The following is a 6,679-nucleotide window of genomic DNA, read 5'->3' as shown; positions in this document are numbered from 1 at the left end:
GCTAAAGCAGGTTCCCTACAATAGGTTGCACAGGAAAGCAGCCAGATGGGTCTTGAATATCTCCAAAGATGGGGACACTACAACTCCTCTGGGCAGCTTTGTGCCAATGCTCTGTCATCTTCAAACTAAAGTTCTTCTTCGTGTTTGTATGTTGCAGTTTTTCCTGTGTTGCAGTTTTTGCCCATTGCCCCTTGCCCTGCTGCTGGGCACCACTGGAAAGAGCCTGGCCTCATCCCTTTGATTCCTACATTTTAGATATTTATAAACAGTGATAAGATCCCCTCTCAGCCTTCTCCAGGCTGAAGAGTCCCAGGTCTCTCAGCCTTTCCTTGTATGAAAGATGCTCCAGACCATTCAGTGTCTTTGTGGCCTTCCACTCTAGGATATACCTGTCTTTCTTGAACTGAGGAGCCCAGAACTGGACACAGTACTCTGGATGTAGCCTCACTAGGACAGAGAAGGGTGGGAGGATCACCTCCCTTGACCTGCTGGCCACACTCTTTTTAACTCACCCCAGGAGTCCTGGACCACCTGAGCATGGCAGACTCAGGGGCACTGGCAGATTCAGTGAGGAACAGTTGGGAAGCAACGTTGGGAATTATTTGCAATAGCCACCAAGTGGTGGCAAACACTCAAAGGCCGATTGACACAAAAGCAACCAAAGAGTATTCTTGAGCACCATTCAGCTGGATGGCACTGTTAGGGCAAGATTTGATGGGGGCAAATTCTCAGCAATGTCAGTTTAAGTCTGGATACATACAGAAGCATCTTAGAGCTACTATTCATTTTGACTCAAAAAATGATAGACGTTTTCAGGTTCTCATACCCTCCCCCCCTTCCCAGCATACTGCTGGGATACATGTCTGATACAGAATTCAATGAAATGGCATGGAAGCTCTCGTGCTTTGTCTTTCTCTTTCCTAGTTTTACATGAAAACAGTATGAGCCTGGGACAATTGCAGAATAAGAATTTATTCTCATCAACCCTTGGTAACTGTATTTCAGAATTCCCTTTCTGTTATCTGCCAAGGTCTTTGCAGCCATTCCATGGCTGAATGCATCGTAGAGAACTGTCAACGTTTGGGTCCTTGCTCTCCTCATGTCTGAAAGGAAGCTGTAACCCAGATCAATCTATGGCAACCAGGACTAAGGAGTGGCTCGGGCAGAATGTGAAAGATGACATCATCCCTGTTGTATTTTGTGAAATCCCCTCTCATCAGTTTTAACGGAACTTTGCATGGGACTTTATCACAGAGTGTGTCAGTGTGGAGCCTAAAGACAGAAGCCCGTGTTTAAAAAGATCCTCTATCATTAAAGGTAAAAGGGCCTACTTGCTAAGTGATTACTATAAATACAACTCAATGCTACAGGGACTTCTATAAAATACATAGAAAGATTATTCCAGCACTCTCCTCACTGGCCAATACAATCACAAGTGGTACAAAATCCAGACTATATACTCTCAGCCAGTTGAGCACAGGATTTAGCCTTTCTTTACCTCTGTTCCTATTTTCTCCTAGCTCTCATTTGCCTTCTGATATTTCAGGCATTGCCCTTTTTATCTCTTTCTCACTTCTGCCATTCTGCTTTGTGGCTGTTTTCTACTGACTCTTAGAAGACAGAAACCACTTATCAGCCATTCTCCCTCCTGTTTCAAATTCCTTTCCATTTTCATTGATTTAACTCTTTCTTTTTTCATTTTATGATGCAACCCCTTACCTTTTCACTCCAGGTCTATTGCCTCACAATCTGTGGAACATAACTAGATGTGACCCTGAGCAATCATGTAAATCTGCCACAGGATATAACTGTCATTTAATTCAAAACATCAAACCCTACCAGGGACAAAGCAAAGACATAACTGCTGTCTTCTGTAGACGTACTCAGATAAGGCTGAGTACCACTAACAACAAATCTGTAGCAACAGAAGTTCAGTGCGAACAAGTTGCTTGAATGTTCACCAGTTGCTGGGATGACTTCTAAACTCCTTGCTACTGTTACCACACTGCTATCAGCACCGAAACCATTTTAGTTAGCTCTGCTTTGTCTGCTTTACTACTGTGACAGTAAAGTCTCTGCCAGCACATATTTCCATTGAAGTTATTTTTTGCTGCCAAATAGTGGAAAAATAATGTGTGCTAGGATTGAGCTCCGAGGTTTAAAATAGGTTGCAGCTGATTAAGATACAGTAAAAACAGGAACAGAGAACTCTGAATTTAACACAGCAGTGTTAAGACTTCTACTGTCATGGACATTGCAAGGTGCTGCTATCTAAATGCAACAAACACTAACTGGATTTTATGGGCAAAACACTGCCCATAAAACTCACATATTTGTTCAAGAGGTTCCTTTGTAGTACAACTGTACAAAAGGTTACTACTGCTGTTCATTACAGCCACAACGTACAAGGCAAATAGCTTTCCTTCCAAGGACTTACCAGGTAGGAGGGCTTGTTTTAAAACTGTGAGATCCAAGAATAGTGACAAAAATGAAGGCTGCTTTCACACGTTCTGCAAGGAAGAAAGCCTGGCATAGAATTTGGGTCCATGCCTAAGAAAATGGTACTTCTACTCATTTTCTACAAGTGGAAGGACATTAAGCTGTCGGAGTGGGTCCAGAGGAGGTCCATGAAGGTGATCGTAGGGCTGGAGCACTTCCCTATGGGGACAGGCTGAGAGAGCTGGGGCTCTGAGGGTCTTACCAGCATTCTCTAGAGTGGTCTTTCAGCACCTGAAGGGGGGACTACAGGAAAGCTGGGGAGGGACTTTTTGTAAGGGCATGTAGTGACAGGACAAAGGGAAATGGCTTTTAACTGGAAGAGTGTACATTCAAACTACATATTAGGAAGAAATTCTTTACTGTCAGGGTGGTGAGATACTGGAACAGCTTGCCCAGTGAAGTTGTGGATGCTCCCTCCTGGCAGATGTTCAAGGCCAGACTCAATGGGGCTCTGAGCAAGCTGCTCTAGTGGGAGGAGCTAGAACTAGATGATATTAAAGATCCCTTCCAACCCAAAGCATGCTATGATTTTGTTATAAAACAATTTTACTTTAGCTCACGGATGTGCATATGAATAGGAAACTAATCCATGTGGCTCTGAAATTTTCTCTTAGCAGTGCTAATGGAAACAAACCTGACTTTCCGATTTTCATAGAGCTCTGGTCTCAGGAGATTTTCACAGAATGGTTGGGTTGGAAGGGACCTTAAATCTCATCCATGCCTACCCCCAGCTGTGGGCAGAGCTGCTGCTCGCCAGGGCTGCTTAGGGCCCCATCCAGCCTAGCTTTTGTGGATAGAGCACCCACAGCTCTCTGGGCAGCCTGCGCCAGTACCTCACCACTCTCCGAGTAATTAATTTCCAAAGTCTAATCTGAACCTCCCCTCCTTTGGTTTAAAACCCCTCATCCTGTCACTATTTGCCCCTGTACAGTCATCTCCCTTCCGCTTTTAAGAGCCCCTCAATTACCCCAGGCCGCCACGAGGCGTCCCGGTGTTTTCTCCAGGCTGAACAAGCCCAGCTCCCTCAGCCCTTCTTCACAGCAGAGGTAATTCAGAGGACTCCTGCCACGTAACGTCTCCTTCTCTAAACCTACGATCCGAGAAGAGCGGAAGCTCCGGCCTACTGACGGGTCCCAGCGGCACGGGCGCAGCGATGCCCGCAGCCTCACAGCTCCCAAGCGGCACTGCTGCAAAGCTGAGGGAGAGCTGGCAGGGTTCCTGCTTCCCGGCCACAAGCACCCTGCGGTGTCTGACCCCCGCTGATTAAGTTATGCCTTCCGAGATCGCAGCCGATCGCCAAGGCAAACAAGCGGATAAGGCCTGCGGCCCGCTACTCCGCGCTGCCTCACCAGCAGCCGGCCGACCGGCCGCTCTACCCAACGCGGGCTGGGGAAGGAAAAGAGGGGGGGGGGGGTCTCTATGGCAGGAGACCGCCGCTCTGCCCCCCACTCTCTATGGTCGGGAGGCGTGTGTGTGTGTGTGCGCGTATATGTGTGCTGGGGGGCGTAACGGTGGCGGCCCGCCCCCCGGCACGCGCCGGCGGGCAGCGGCAGTGCGCGTGCGCGCGGGGGGCGCCGGTGGCTGAGCGACCAGGGGAGGTGAGTGGTGGGGGTGGTGTGACGGGCCGGGCCGGGCGCTTCCAAGGGTCCGCAGCGTTCAGCGGGTGGTTGGTCAGCTCGGGGTTGGGGGGGAGGTAAGTCGGGGGAGAGCGCGGGGGGCTGCGGCCACACGCGTAGCGGTGGCGCGTAGCGTGAGCGCGTCGGGCCCCGTAGCTTGGCGCTGCCCACGTGTACAAGAGGCAGCGGGCCGATGGGTGGCACTGCGGGGCGGGGGACTGTGCCACGGGTGTGCCCGGTTATGACCGACCTTCTGAGCGGCCCTATGGGAATGAGGTGTCTGATGCTGCTTTCTCCATCTCGCACCTGAAGAAGAGGCGAGCGGTGCAGCTCTCTGAAGCTTTCCCGCTGATGAGAAGCGAATCTCATTCGTTGCTCCGGCCGTAGCTCTGGGGGCTCCGGGCAGCGATCCGACGGGATGCGTGTAGCTTCCCGCCATGGCTGTGCTCAGGAGGGGCAGCCTGGAGAGCAGCTAAAGAGGTTCCCAAGGGACATGGGCCGAGTTCAGGAGATCTGGGTTTTCAGCAGAAAGAATTAGAAAGAAGAGAGGTGTGATTTTGCTGCAGCTGAGATGGCTGAAGTTAAACAAGGAAATGCAAACTTCAGGATCCGTTTTCATTCTTGAAGTATTTATGCTTGTTTTTGTATGAGTGAGGTGGGTAGTTACATGAAACACTTTCTCTAAAGAATTTATTTCTCTGCAACTCAGAGGCGATTACACTTCTGCAAGTCGTTAATTGCAAACAATGATTGGATCTTGGCTGCCAAAAAGTGTGGCTTGTGGATTTTGTTTTGTTCACTTATCGCTCCTCAACTTAGCAAGAATGTTTTCCCAAACCTCCTTTGTGCTGAAGTATCTCACTTTTCTTCCAATGTGCTGTAAGTAAGTAAGTGCTGTTGAGAAGCATTTTCTTTAAGTCTGATAGGTCACAGTTTTGATTTATGTAGGTATTTCCTGGTTGTTTCTGTAGCAGCTGTATTTCATTTTCACAAATACCTTTCTGCTTACTGGTAAGAAATTTGGTCCTTCAGCTTTAGAAGGTCTGGGTATTTCTCTTGCTCTCTGGTTTGAGTTCCCACATTATTCTTTTAAATAAAGTTAGAAAAAAAAATGATGCTAAGGAGTGCGTGATTTCTGGTTGCTGTTATGTGATCCTGAATCTAGGTTGCACAAGAGTTTGAAGTTGGCTGAAAGTGATGAAGCGTGTCTGAATGTCCTCCTGCTTGATGCATGTGTCCAGTTTGAAAAAAACAAACCCAGAAAACAAAACACCTGGCATGCTTAGGCAGATAGTTAGGCCAGAAGTCACCCAGTGCTGCGTGGTTGGGCTGGCTGTTTCTGATTTCAGGAGCTGCTTGTTATGTGCTGCATGAATAGGACCTCAAACAACACGTAGAGCCATGGGAGCGAGCTTCCATCACACTTTTTCTTATAGTTTCAACTGTATTTAAGGGATTTATATTAGTGTCAGAATTCTGCTTTTTTCTTTATACTTTTCTCATTCCAAGTGCTTTGGCATACCTGCATGTAATGTGCCTTACAGATATGGTGTCTTTTTTTTTTTTCAATATCTTTTTTGCATATATGCAGCGATGCTGAGAGTAACAGCATGGGTGGTACTTTGGCAGTGAATTGATTACGTTACCACGCATCCTAATTCAGATAATCCTTTTAAACTGTTACAGTGGAGATTCTAAATGCATACAATTTGAAATGGTAGCAGAATTTTAGGATCTGACATCACTCTGCAGCGCTAACCTTCTGTTACCCTCTGCTGTACCTCAGTCTTCAATCTTGCAGCTGATTTTTTTTCATCAGCGAGATGGGAGGATAAGACCTGCACAGTAATGAGGAAGTGAAGGGTTGGAAGAGCCACGTACTCCACTTCTGAGTTAAGTGTTGTTTCCCCACCCACAACCAACATCCTCAGGCTCTTGGAAAGGGCTGGAGCCCGGCTGCTACTTACTTGTGTAATGAGGCAGAAAGAGTACACAGCGTCATTTCTCACCTTTAGCTCTCCAGCAAGATCAGATTTGAGGTAGGGCAGAGGGATGAGTAACTGACTGGAAAAGCAAATTGTATCCTGGGCTCCATCAGAAGAGAGGTGGCCAGCAGGGACAGGGAGGTGATTGTCCCTCTCTACTCTGCTCATCTGGGGCCCCATCTGGAGTACTGTGTCCAGGTCTGGAGCCCCCAGTACAGAGCTGTTGGAGAGGGTCCAGTGGAGGGCCACAAAGATGATTGCAGAGTTGAAGCAAACCTCCCCTACAAGGACAAGCTGAGGGAGCTGGGCGTTTTCAGCCTGGAGAAAAGAAGGCTGCAGAATGACCTCATTGCAGCGTTTCAGTACCTGAAGGGAGTCTACAAACATGAAAGTGTAGATAACAGCAGGACAAGGGGAAATGGTTTTAAGTTGAGGGAGGGAAGATTTAGGTCGGATGTCAGGAGGAAGTTCTTCACTGTGAGAGTGGTGAGGTGCTGGAACAGGCTGCCCAGAGAGGTTGTAGGTGCCCCATCCCTGGAGGTGTTCAAGGCCAGGTTGGATGGGGCCCTGGGCAGCACG

This window comes from Tetrao urogallus, assembly GCF_951394365.1.
Source record: "Tetrao urogallus genome assembly, chromosome: 1".
Taxonomy (NCBI): Eukaryota; Metazoa; Chordata; class Aves; order Galliformes; family Phasianidae; genus Tetrao; species Tetrao urogallus.
Note: the sequence above shows the minus strand (reverse complement) of the source record.